The sequence below is a fragment of the Furipterus horrens genome, unplaced genomic scaffold (assembly GCF_987537825.1).
Source record: "Furipterus horrens unplaced genomic scaffold, mFurHor1.1.pri manual_scaffold_6, whole genome shotgun sequence".
In the NCBI taxonomy this organism is placed as follows: domain Eukaryota; kingdom Metazoa; phylum Chordata; class Mammalia; order Chiroptera; family Furipteridae; genus Furipterus; species Furipterus horrens.
This window is the reverse complement of record NW_028327176.1, coordinates 78,282,868-78,296,911: the sequence shown is the minus strand read 5'-3', so window position 1 is coordinate 78,296,911 and position 14,044 is coordinate 78,282,868. Positions and strand designations below refer to the sequence as shown.

The following is a 14,044-nucleotide window of genomic DNA, read 5'->3' as shown; positions in this document are numbered from 1 at the left end:
GGGATCCAGCTCATGAGTACTCTTATCAAGACTGGCATGTTAGTTTCAATTTTTTACGAAGTCTAATGACATCAAAATACATATTGTTGTTGAAAAAAGTAATAGTTGAGGAGGACAGGCAGGACCAGGTAAAGGAAAAACAAAACAGTATAAATCCATCTGGAAAAAGAATTCAAAACAGATAGCCTACTACTAATGAGTAGCATCATTTTCACCTATAACACAGGGGCTCTTGGGACCTCCACTGTTATTTATAAAATAAAACATAAATTACTAATAATTACAATCTTAAAGCTATATAGGTTTAAGTGTAGAAAAAGGAAGAATATATTCACAAAGTTAGAATATTAAAAAAATAGAGGTGAGATGAATGATGATAGAAAAGCCCTGAAAAAAGTGAACTTTTTATTGATTACATGTAAATATACAATTTTAGGAAACATTGAGCTATTGGCCATCAAATGGCAGAAGCACTAAAAGGCATCCAAGTTGACAAATTCAAAAATTGTTCTGAGCAGTGAAAGGGGTCTTGATAAGCATATTGCATCAAATGGAGAGTACTTTGAAGCTGACTAAAGTTTAAGCATGTGAGAATAAATACACAATTTTTATTAATGAATTCTGGTTTTCTGGGGTTCTTACTTGTATGTGTTATGGGAGAATTTACTTAATATGAATTTACCATGGTGTTTACCAGTGGATTTTACAATGGTGTTTAAGTATATGTAGCGTGTCTCTAATCAATGTCATGCATATCCCAGAAAGTCATTAAGGAACAGCCCTGTCACTGGAGCCTCTAAGGGACAGAAAATGAACCACAAAGGAAATGTGAATTCATGCACATGGGGTCCATTCACAGAGTTAGAGCTAGGACAAGAGGAGCCCATTCTTGCCAGGAAATAGCAATGTCCTAAAGAGCATGCTTTATATCTTGTTTTTGAAGGAAGTGGAATGGTTCTGAAATCACCTGCATTTGTTTTATTATTTTCTTTCTTCTGAAAAGATCACAGTGATGTCAAATGTGATTCAGCAATAGAGACATGCCTATACTGGCAGATTTTTAGATTAAATTCTAAGGGCTGTACTTTTTGACTGGCTATTTCCATGTGGTTTGGCTTTTTAGTGTTTCACAGGTTTTATGTTTCTTATTATGTTTATTTTTAAATCTCTGTGTACTATGGTGTTTGTGCTACTGAATATTGCTTCAGTTTCCTTTAAATGCCAAAACCTCAACATGGAATTATAAAGATGTGTTAATTAAACTCAACCCATTTTACAACTATTAATTCAGATTGTGATCTCTCATCATATTTCATATGTTAAGTAGGATTTAGGGATGGTCAACAGATGTAAACTGTTCAGAAATATGCTGAACAACCAACTCCAATGACCATTCCTGAGTTAGATTTTTTCTTTACTTGTTCAGTTGCTGAAAGATTATATTTCAGTTTGGCTAGACATTTGGCACCAGCAGAGCAAACTACATCTTATGGCTCCACTGAGTGTATATCAGTTATAGTTATTTTATTTTCAACATTTAATTTTTCTCCTGAGTGGCTACTCTCTTTTTGATTCTGCCATCATCACTGAATCCCCCATACTGAACAGAGTGAAGAGACCTCAGGAAACCTTATATCTTGCCAGTACATTAGGCATGTCCCTTCTTTTCAAGAATCTTTTCACATCCTGACCAAAAACAAGAAAGACACCATCACTAACAAACACTACAACAAAATTCTCTAAAAAATACAGAGGGACAAAGAATTTGACATTTTAGAGACCAGTTTCAGTGAAAAATGCTGTATAAAATGGTAGGCATTAAAAATTTTAATAGTCCTATTTCTGTATTCTTGTAGAAGAGTAGCAGAGTCAACATGCCAACAAATATTATAGACACTGAAATAAAATGTATCCTTTATCTCAAAAGAGAAATCTGTCAAAATATGAAGTCCCAGCACATTCATCACATCGCTTTAGTGTAAAGGAAGAAAGTTTATAGGTAAAGTGAAGTTCAGAGCTCATCATAAAATTAGACATTTCTTAGAGAAGTGTATACAGATAAGCCCCTAGTGAGTGATATGTGACAACAAAAAGCCTATACAATTTAAAACTATTCAAAAATCAAAGCTGAAGTCAAAAAATCTCTGGCCAAAGCGTTCCTTTCTGCCCCCTAGTGGATAGAGGTGCATTTCCACATGTGCATGTTGTAAAAGGAGACATCAGTGGGTTTCTGAAAGTAGGTTTCTGAAAAAGACAAATTATGATGTGGTCAGATTTAACCAATTTTATTTTTTAGTGATGCTTTGTAACAGAGTAAACATTTAATATGGGCAATTCTGTGCATCCTATGTCCTTTAACATAAGAAGTGGCATTTCTATTGGGACAAGTGGCTCCGTGTATTGTGGACTTCAGTTATCCCCACCATGTGATGTTCTTTTTTATAGCATTTTTCCCTTCTCACTTGTTCATATCCAAAACAGATGAAAAAAATAAAAAGGATACTTTGATCTCCCCTTATTTTCTTCCCTGCATTTTTTTCTGGTATTCATCCTTCAAAATTTTTCTCATTTTTCTTATCTTTTTCTCTCTTATGCCCTTTGTAGTATTTGGTACACTAGTACTTTCAACAGGTTAATAATTTTAAAGAACTAGCAACTTCAAGTTTTTAATTTATTTTCTAGGTCAAATAAAATAAAAACAATATTAGAATGAATTAATACATGCATAATGATATGGTATCCAGAGAAATTTTGTTTCGGTTTTGTCACCCTTATAGAAGTATTTTTGAGTGTGATATGCTCTCAAATTTTACAAAATTCTTGCCAAAGGTAAAAATAATATGTAGTGATGACATTCCTTTTTCACAAATGCACATATTGTAGAACCTGTGCCTAGCCACAGGATTTCACAATCTTTTGGGTTTGTCAATTCACACAATTCAAAATCCCATTTCCAACATAGTTTTCCCCAATCCTGTGGGATTCATTGTGAGAACATTTTAATATAATAGTTTTCTGATAGTTGAGATCTCTAGAATGATAGTTCCTAGTCTAAGACGGAAGGACATTAAGCAAGGTTGGGATAATGAATGAATGACATTAAAAAGTTTCTCTTTTACTTTTTTTTATCCTATGAGTGCATTTCTTAACTGCTTTTCACTGCATTTTTATAATTTCTTCTATTAGAACGGCACAGGAGTATAGACTCTAGATTTCTTCTATATCCACCTGTTTCTTTTGGAGATAGCTGAAATAGTACTATTTTCAAGAACAATTATATGAGATCCTCTTCCCATCTTATTATCCTAGAAAATTAATTTCATTTCCTTTGACCTGTGGGGAAAAAAAATGCTTTATAATATTATATAAGACCTCCTTTTTGTACATACCTCATTTCCATAGAAAATGTTATTTGAAGACTGATTGATGTTCTTTTGTAATCAAAATTTTCTACCCCAGGTATTTCCATTTTTATTTTTGGAGCTATCAAATTCACATGAAAATAATTCTTTCAAAAATAGCTTGTAAGATTCCTGGAACAAATTCCAGACAGGGTTCCTTATGTTCACCCTCTACAGAGTTCATACTTCAAAATATCTAGTGATCTCTGAAAACTGAGCAGACTGTGCATTTCAGTTAAATCATTGACTAAATATTGATGACAATACTAACACTGACACGTGGATGTGAGTAGTAAAAAACGTGAAAGGTACAAAAATGACACAGAAGCTTCATCAACTCAGAATTAGATTTTTCCCAACTTTTAACACTTGGCTGTGTAGTCATATATCATTCTTAGAGCATATCATCACTTTTTAAAGTAAGACTTCTGATTTAAAGGGAAAAATTCTCCACTCTCTGTATTTAGTGGTTATTCAGGAGTTTATACATGAATTCTTGAGAAAGATCCTCCCTTTTGTAATCATCAAGATTTGTGGTTTTTACAAACCCTTTCAAGCCTTGTCATCTCGACACATACTTAAGCGTTTAGATCTTTACACAGCTGTAAGTCATAAACAAAAACAACAGAACTTTTTCCTTGAAAAAGTATTTAGACCCTAAAATTAGAACATACGTCAAATGAAAGACATCAAATGCAAATAAAAAAGACCAATTCAGATGAAAGTGAAAAGGTAAAACCAACCATGTGCCTTTTGACTTTGTAGCTTTCTCTTTGGGTAAATAGATAACTGACCTTAAAACCGTCAATCCACATCATTTTAATTCAATCATTGTAACTGGGAAAAAAACATGAGGAATAAACCATGGCCTATTACTAATCAGGACAAAAAGTAACCCAATTTAGTAACAATTGCCCAACTTTTTTTTGGCAGATGAATTGTCCTCATCGGTGATATACATTTAAAAATAGAACTTAAATTAGCTCCTTAAAGTGGTCCTGTGACTTTAATTACTTAAAAAGTACACAAATTTAATGAGTTTTTAAATATTAAAACTCTTCTCTATTGTCACTACCATGAGCTCTTAATTTACAGAGCAATTAAGTCAAGACCCTCATTTATCAGGACATGTGCATTTGTTGAAAATGTAGTCCGCTTTTATTAATTGATGCTATAGAAACACTGAGTTGAAATTAATGCATGTCTTCAGAGGTCGTGCTGCTGCTGGTGAAGACCTAGCAAGGAGTAAGACATGAAATAAATAAGTCACTGTTATTTCCTGATTACTCCATGAGAATGGTGAAATATTAAGTGACACAATGGTAAAGGCTTGCAAGAAAATGCCCCCTGAGTTTTTCTCTGGCAAACATCTGTCATGGGTAGTAGCTGAGAAATAGGGAAACTTCAAAGCAGTATTTTCTGATTATTAGCAGAGTGTGGAGTGTAATGTTCTTACATTTTAATGCAAAACAAGTGTTGATGAGCTGAGAGGGTAGAATTAAAAAGTAGCCTAAATTTCCTTTGTTCTCCAGGATGGGGCTGACAGGAACTTTCACAGCCAGTGTATTCCTTAGTCCTTATCAATTTGAGAGGCCTAAGAAATTCTAGCTCCAAAGGCAGATGGTGGGAGTATAGGAGGGACCTGGTAGGAATTGTGGACCAACTGACTACCTATACTCACGCTTGATGGCTCTGCCCAATCATCTGGTGGCTGCCAATCAGCAGAAATTATTTATGGACAATCTTCCAGAAAGTGGTTACAAAGGGAGCTTGACTTGACTAAGTTTAAATGAAATGTACCTGAGCACTCATCTACAGAGATAACAACTGCCTCAAAAAAGTTTGCCATTAAAGTTGAAATAGGATGACACTTTTTGTTGTTTTGAGATATATATATAAACACAGAGCATGAAAAATATCTGAGCCAGTTGTTGGAATAATTTGTGCATGAAAGACTGAATTTTAGTGAAATTGGTAATGGATAGACAGACATATTCTTAGTATTTTACTATTATTTTAAGAACAGATTTGATTCAACTATGGTCTCCAAGCATTATTCAATACCAGGACTTCACAAACCACTCTGAAACAACTACACAACAAAAAAGCACAGAACAACAAAAAGACACTTCCTGATGTATAGCTGATCTTCTCTGCACACTTGTAATTCTACCCAATTCTAATTTTAAGCAAGCAAGCTTACAAATACATTGTCCTATCTCCTCCCTGAGGCTGAGGTTAAGAAGAGAGCATTTCACACCTAATTCCTTGTGGCTTGGACCCATGGCCTCTCTAGCACCAAAAAGTTTGATGGAACTATGTCACGTGGTCCCCTGTAACCAGGACTTGGTTCATATACTCCCATTTCTCATTCAGACAGGCAACAGAGGAGGGAAAAAAAAAAAAAAAACAGCAGGGCAACAAATGCTGTCTTCTGCAAATGCTCTGTAATAAATTGTTCTTTCAGCAGTGCAGAAGACAGATTTTTCTTTCCTCTGCTTCTTTCCTCTTTTGCTGAGAAGCCACCAATGGGAAGCTTGCTTTGCCACCTGGCCCTGGCTGCCCATGCCCATAAATTTGTCTATGCAATGCCTGTTTACAGGTCGCTGATGGAACATGGCGACAGTGCGTTTTGTAAGCACCCGGTAGATAATCATGGTAATTGATGTTTGGAGCTGTGAGTACCTAGGAGCACAGGGTCTCTTTTTCCCAATGAGGCCCTGCTCTCTGTTATCAGTCCAGCCCATAATTAAATATCAGTCTTTTACAATATGTTTCAGGCTCCTTAATGAGTCTAAAGCAGAAAGTCACCTCTTTCCCCTCTAAGCTTTATTTGCTTGTTATTAAACAATGTTATTGAGCTGCCTTCTTTCCCTGTGTTGCCAAACCTGCATCATTTCCGTTTCATAATTGCACAATTAGAGACAGGGCTTACTTTCATACATCAGCAGGCATGTGTGTGTGTGTGTGTGTGTGTGTGTGTGTGTGTGTGTGGTTGTGTATGTGAGAAGAGAGAGAGAGGGAGAAAGAAAAATCAGGTGTTCATATAGACCACTCAAATGCATCTTATTTTCATTAACTGCCAGATTTTGCAAAATGGGAAGTGATTTATCTTGAGCCATTTTCTCCTATCAACCAGCTCCACCAACCAACACTGTGACTTTCGCCATGACCTTGTGCTGTGTTGCAGAGGGTCCAATTTGCTCATTGTTACTCACTTCATAATCCTATGCCCTTCCCCCACAGCCTTTTTTTCCTCCCCAAGCAAAATCCAGGCATTTATATTCTGAGGCTAAATGGTATTGTTTTTGCTTGCAAAGCTGGCAAGCTGTATAACACTAGTAATTCCTTCTAAGGAATTTCCAGAAAGCTCCTCCTCTTACACATGCTTACTCTCTCTCTCTCTCTCTCTCTCTCTCTCTCTCTCTCTCTCTCTCTCTTTCTTCCTCTCTCTCTCTCTCTCTCATCTATCTTTCTCATACACACAAACACACACACACACACACACACTCACACACACACCACACACAGTCACATGCATCCCCTTAAGCTGCTCTAAGCAGTGTATTAAGTAGCTGAAGAAAATCCATTCACATTCTGCTGTGTCGCTTTCTTCTCAAGTCATGAACCCATCACAGACTTTTCCTAGCTGTAGGTTGCCACGGTGAAGATTTACAATGCCAGTTATTCATACATCTGCCTTCTCTCTCCCTCCCCCTCCCCCTTATTCTTAAATCCCTTGGGAGAGGGCAACCTTGATACTGAAACTCGTAAAATTCATGCAGGCTTATCATCCTTGGTGAAGGCTCTAGGCGTGCATTCTGCATGCCCCTGCCTGCTCACCAGCATGACGGTGGGCCCCAGGCTTTTATTTCCAACTAGGAGGAGGGGGGATGGGGAGCAAAGTATCATTGTATGAAACATAATGGAAAACTTACATTTTTAAAAATAAAAGCAGTATCGGTTTCACTAATCATGTATTAATTTAAAAAATTACTTTTGGATCTCTTGAGGCTAGTGTTCATTTGATGGTGGAATATTGAATAAAAAGTGCCCTTAGTTTTAGTAAAATGATATTAAGAAGTCTACTTATCTGTGTTTAAGAACTAACGGAACAGAGACACAAACTTCTTTCTCACCCTACATCAAAGGTCCATTAAGAGGAAACCTCAGTGGTTTTGTAAAATGTGATTACTAAATTTATTATTTGTAAAGAACATGGGAAAAAAAAGAACATATTTTCAACAGCAAATATTAACATTTTAATGAAGTCAATCTGAAAAATATCGCTCCTATGATAACACAGTAAAGAAGTATGTTCAAATCATTTTTTTTCAAAAAAGACTTTTAATATATTTTTGGGAAACAATTGTGATCTTGGCAAGTGGTCATTTGAAACCCTTTTTAAAAGTTAACAAATTACTTTTAGCTGAACTGAAATACAATTTTGTTTCAGAATTGTGATTTTTTAAATCTTTTTTCATTTATTTATTTCAAAAAAACTGTAAAGTATGGCCTTCCTGATGTCCTTAAATTCCTCAGTCAGGTGTCGGTTCCCCTTCATGACTTCTCTTCCTACCTGAGGGATTAGTGGTGTCTGCTGCTGCTCTTGGCTATGAGTGCCCTAGGGTCCGGGCAAGTGTGCCTTGCCTGTGCCAAGTGGGCCTGGGCAGCAAAGGGCTTGACTGAAGGAGGAAAAAGCCAAACACTCCTTTCGCATTGGTCAGAGTGCTAATCCCAGGGCCACATTCCAATTTACTTTGAGGCACCAATGAATGTTCCACAGGCTCGCATTTAAACAGTATTCAGCTTTGAGAGAAGCTGTAGATTTTTACCTTTCTTCAAGGAATACAGTAAGGTGTTAGGAGAGAAAACCAAGCCCAAACAGAGCCCTGACTTTCACTTGTGCACTTGTGTGCGTGTGTAATTTTGAACATGTTTCCTCCTCTGTAAAAGGTGAGTGTGCTGTATTGTTTCTAAAGACCTTTTCCAGTCTTACACTGTCTAGCTGTGATTGAATTAAATACAGCCAAAAACTAGTTTAAAATGTCTCCTCTTCCAGTTTAAGGCATGTTTGCAGGGCCCATTCTCCCCAGGATGCAGTTCAGGTGTGATCTGGGGGCCCTGAATGTGGGGTTCTGTCTTAACTCTTCAGGTCAGTGAGGAACCATTTAGGAAATTGCTTCAGAACAGAATACAAGGTATTCTGTTGACTTAGAACACCCTGAAGCTCAGGGTTTTGATCTGTAGACAACAGAAAACTGAGAAAGATAACATGTATAGAGTTGCTATACTTTCTGAGACTGTATTCCTGGAAGTAAGATAAGTAACATTATGGAAAAAGTTATGTTGCATTATGTTTCTTTTTTTTTTTTACATTTTATTTTAACTATTTGATTTAAAAGTTGTCTTGCCTTCTAGCCTGACCACTTTTCCATTAGGGAGAAATATTCTCTTCCAAATCACCTCTTGGTCGACTCCCATACCAGGGCTTTTGCAAACCACCAGGCTCCTAGTTCAGGGGTATGAGCAGGTGGGTCTAGCCATCTTCATTGGCCCTAGATATACCTCTTAACTTTGTCACCTAGAGCATTTTACTGCCATGTAGGCTTGCCTCCTCTTAGAAAACCATCTCACTTGTGTCTTACCCTAAGAAAATTAGGTGCACATCCAGGCAAACTTTTAAAATAATCCACAGTTGATCACAAATAAAACATTGACTTTTACTACATGTCTGTCTTTTGTATCTACCCAAATCCTAAATATGGTAAAATAACATGTCATCAGACCTTTGTACCCATCTCAGAATCTGTTTCCTCATCTGACTTTCAAGTAAGAGTAATAATTCCAACCAACTTCTCAAGAGTCTGAGGATCAAGTATATACATACTTTTAAATATTCTGGACTGTACCATGTTGATGCATTATTATCATCAATCAATTGTGATGATAGATACAATGACCTGCAAGTATTTTGGACTATGACCTAAAGAAAAAAACACATTTTATATATTAAGCCAGAACACACCTATGTAATCATAGCTGATACAAAAGTTTGGCAAAATAATATAACTTTACTATCTGTGAAGCATTCTGATATTTTTTATTTTATAGATAGAAAATTTTCATACCTCCAAATGGTTCTAGACTGCAGTTTGGAAAGCAGTGGTGTAAAGCACCATGTTAGTCCAAACAGGAGCCACAGTGGGGCTATATTGAGCCTCTATTTGAATTAGGAAGAGGCTTCCCTTCCTGCAGGTCAGAGCCTTCAGCTTAGAGAGTGGAGTAGGGCTAAATTTCAACCCCTTCTGGTTTCCTCAGTTGGAAGCCTTTGTTTAGTGCTTTGCACACACAGCCCTGCACTGAAACCTGGTCAGTGTTGATGGCTGGGGAGAGGGAGATAGTCAAAATATAAAAAGGCACCATGCAAGACTGTGCAGTAGATTCTGGTGTAACATTAATGGTATAGGGTATTTCTAAATTTGCCCACACAGTCATCAGATGCAGCCCACAATGCAACTGTGGCCTAGAAAGGAAAGGAAACAAAAACTAACATGTTTTTTTCTAATTCTAAAATACTGTGAGAAACTAAATGGAAAACAAGAAATAATGAAATAAGATTTATCAAAAACTTGCCTTCATGTCCATGATATGGTTTTGCAAATTAACTTCTTGAAGTACATCATATTTCTGATACTGCTTCAAATTTGGAAAGCCATCTTGATCCATCCCCAAGCATCCACCTTCATTATAAATTGTAAAACCTAATGAGGAGTAATGTAAGCTGGGAGAAGATCTTCAGACGCTTCTTGTCCAAGGCATTTCACCTCCATTATCACTATTCTTGTATGATCAGCAGAAGGTGACGTGGAAGTATTTCATAATTCTTCAGAGGGTCTTTCTCACTGGGCAATTCATTGGGCCATCTACCTTATTATGGGTCTATAATGACACCATATTTTGCTACACTAACTAAGTTAAAATTAAGTTTATTCTTTTTCTTCAAGTTCATATCAAAGTTAGTCAGTTGAAAATTCTAAAGAACAAAAGTAAAGAGAGATAACTAACAAACAAGCTAGTTCTATCCTCTCTTTCAACTTTCGTAATTTAACTGTCTTTAGTTTACAGGTACACCTTTCCTATCTAATGTAATATTTACTATGACCTTGACTTCTGCTAGGTAATATACTATACAGAATTATTTTCATTAATGTAACATAGGCTAATGAAACAAAATAATAAAGCAGCAGGTATTTTTCCTGTTTTATTCTTATACTTCCTCTTTCTCAACACAAACACACACACATGCATGTGTGCGCTCACCCAAATGGTGGTTATTTTTAAAGAATTTAATTTGAACAAGAAGGAAAACATTTTATTTCAAAATATTTTGTAAGTAAATACTGTACTACCATGAACAATTAACCTCTTTTCCTCCATTTGTTTTCTTTTAATAGCTATATCTTCAGGTTTTGTTGAGATATAATTCACATAAAACATTGCATAAGTTTAAAGTATAAAATATAATGATTTCATATATTTATATTATGTAAAATGATTACCACAATCAGTATGGATAACATTCATCACCTCACATAGTTACACAGTTTTTTAATTGTGGTAAAAACTTTGAAGAATTAATCTCTTAGCAACTTTCAAATATACAGAAGAGTATTGTTAGCTATAGTCATCATGCTATACATTTTATCCCCAGAATTTATTTCTTATGACTGAAAGTTTATACCTTTTAATAGTAATTTTTAAAACTCACAACAAGCACTTTCCTTAAAAAATAGTATTTTGTAATGTCTTATAATTTCAATGAATTAACAAAATAACTAATTTTTTATATTCTTCAGATGAAGCATGCCTTTCTGATGATGTGACTTGATTATATTAACAGGTAAGGATAATTGCCAATACACAGAGACTCACTCTGCATTTGATACACATGGACATGGGGATGGTGCCCTCCCTTCTGACTTGCATGGGAACAAAACAGTAGCCTCAATGCCACTGAATTACCTAAAGCAAATGAAAGCATAAGTACTTGGAGAAATCCCACCTTATTATCCACTTTACCCCTTCTCTTTTGTGGATATTGTTACCTTAAAATTATTATGTTGTCAAAAATGTCTTTTCTCGGTCCAAGAGTAAGAACTGCTGCCACTGCCACAACCATGGTGTCAGTAATTAACACTGTGGACACCTCCCATAAGGACATGATTCACGAAGCCCAGCTGGATTACTATGGCACCCGCCTGGCAACCTGTTGATCAGACTGATCTATCAAAATCTTTGATGGGTGCAATGGAGGGCAGTTCCTCATCGCAGACAGCAAGGGTTGTGAGGGACCCATATGGCAAGTGGCCTGGGCAATATCCTGGCATCCTGCTCCTATGACCGGAAAGTCATTATATGGAAAGAGGAAAATGGCACCTGGGAAAAGATGCACAAGCACACATGACATTACTCCTCAGTAAACTCTGTGTGCTGGGCGCCCCATGACTACAGCCTGATCCTCGCTGGCCTGTGGGAACTCTGATGGGGCCATCTCCTTACTGATGTACACCTGGGAGGGCCAGTGGGACGTGAAGAAGATCAATAATGCTCACACTATTAGCCACAATGCTGTCAGCTGGGCCACTGCTGTTATACCTGGAAGCCTCATAGACCAGCCATCAGGGCAGAAGCCCAAATACATCAAGAAATTTGCCTCAGGTGGCTGTGACATCCTCATCAAGTTGTGGAAGAGGAAGAGGACAGCCAGTGGAAGAAGGAGTAGAAGGCGGAAACACAGTGCGACTGGGTTCAAGATGTGGCCTGGGACCCTTCCATTGGTCTACCCACCAGCACCATCGCCAGCTGTTACCAAGATGGTCGTGAGTTAATTTGGACTGTGATGATGCCTCGAGAGATACATGGTTCCCCAAACTACTGCACAAGTTCAATGATGTTGTGTGGCATGTGAGTTGGTCCATCACAGCCAACATCCTGGCCATCTCAGGTGAGATAATAAGGTTACACTGTGGAAGGTATCAGCCAACGGGCAGTGGGTATGCATCAGTGATGTCAATAAGGGCCATGGTTATGTATCTGCTTCAGTCACAGAGGGCCAGCAGAATGAGCAGTGACAAGACAAGAGGGGCCCAGCTCCCCACCTGCCAGTTTCTGGACTGCCACTTCCTGGGTCAAGCAGCCAAACTGCTGGGAGGAAGAGCTCCAAACTCCGACAAGATTACTTTCCCAGGGATAGTTAAACCTGCAACCATATTGATCATCTGCCATAACATGATTTGATTTGGTGTAATTTCCTATGAGGCTGAAAGTACTCATGTTGTAAGGAAAAAAATATTATTTAAAAATATTTTTCGGACACTTTTATGTACCTTTTGGGTCAGGCATTATTTGGGAGGTTTTGTTTCCATAGTAATTAAACATGTTGCTTATAATTCTCCTTAAAAATATCTTTTCTCTTCTGTTCCTTGGTCTTTTGACCCTCTAAAGATGGTAGTGTCAGAAGAGAGCGAGCATCTCCCTTATGCAGACAAAACCTGCAAGCCGTGCTTGCTTAGTCTTGGGTCATAAAGGACCTTGACCAATGTCCACGTAGAACACTGTGCTCCACTTGGCCTCATCAGACTTTTACTTGTTTTTCAGATTTTTCTCAGAATAGCATCTTAGTGGTCAGAGATTTTTCCATAATTGTCACTGAGTGGGTTATCTTTTCTCTGCCCATAGTCTCCTCCACTTGGCTCCCCACATTCTTATACAATCCCTAAATATCTTGATCTTCAGCAAATCTTTCCTTCTTTTTCCCTGTATCAAATTTTAAAGAAAAAAGAGGAAGAAGAATCAATGGGCCCCAAAAGTATATAGATCCATTTATAGATATATTGATGGTGGCTATCCAAATTTTAATATCAGAGTGGCTTAAAGAACTTAGGTCTGACAGGGGATTAGGGCACCTGCTCTGTGGGTGTGGCACAACCAAGAGTCTTTGGTGATTAATGCTATTATACTTGCAGTAGGGCAGAAGAGGAGAGACTAGCAAACATCCAGTTCCTGGGATTACATCTGTGTTAAAGCAGCACCCACGTCAACCAGCATCGTAAGTCTAGGCCAGGTTCCAGCCACAGCACCAGAAAAGGGGACTGCCATGAGTAGCAACCCCCACCATATATGCTCAAACAGGGCTTCCATTAGGAAAGGCTCTGAGTGTATATAACAAGATATGAGGTTTTCCAGTGCGTTATCAAGCTGCGTTCTTTCTGATAATGCCCCCATGTCCATGATCTAGTCTTCCTGTTCAGATTTTAGCCCCTTGTTAGCTCTCCTATGTCAATTTCTCATTCTTTTATGCCCTTAAGACTCTTGTGTTAATTTCTCATTCTTTTATGCCAATACCTTTCACTAGGCTCAAACTTTTGGATGCCAGTTTCTTAAGCAAGATTATGATTTACAAACAAACATCCTGGACTTGGGAGACGGCTTTCTTATGCTTAAGGTACCTGGCTATTTCTCCATTTGATGGCCAACCTCTCTTAACCTGACTTCAAGCTGGGTACTCCTTCCTGACCAGCAGAATATCTTTTCTGACTTAAAAACTCAGGAACCATCTTCTCTGCCCTAGTAGCCCCATG

General features: G+C 37.5%; 1 pseudogene; it reads left to right on the top strand.

Annotated features, from left to right (window-relative positions):
- The first annotated feature begins 11,581 nt into the window (after window positions 1-11,581).
- Window positions 11,582-12,535, top strand: LOC150006589 (protein SEC13 homolog pseudogene; annotated as a pseudogene).
- The last annotated feature ends 1,509 nt before the right edge of the window (window positions 12,536-14,044 follow it).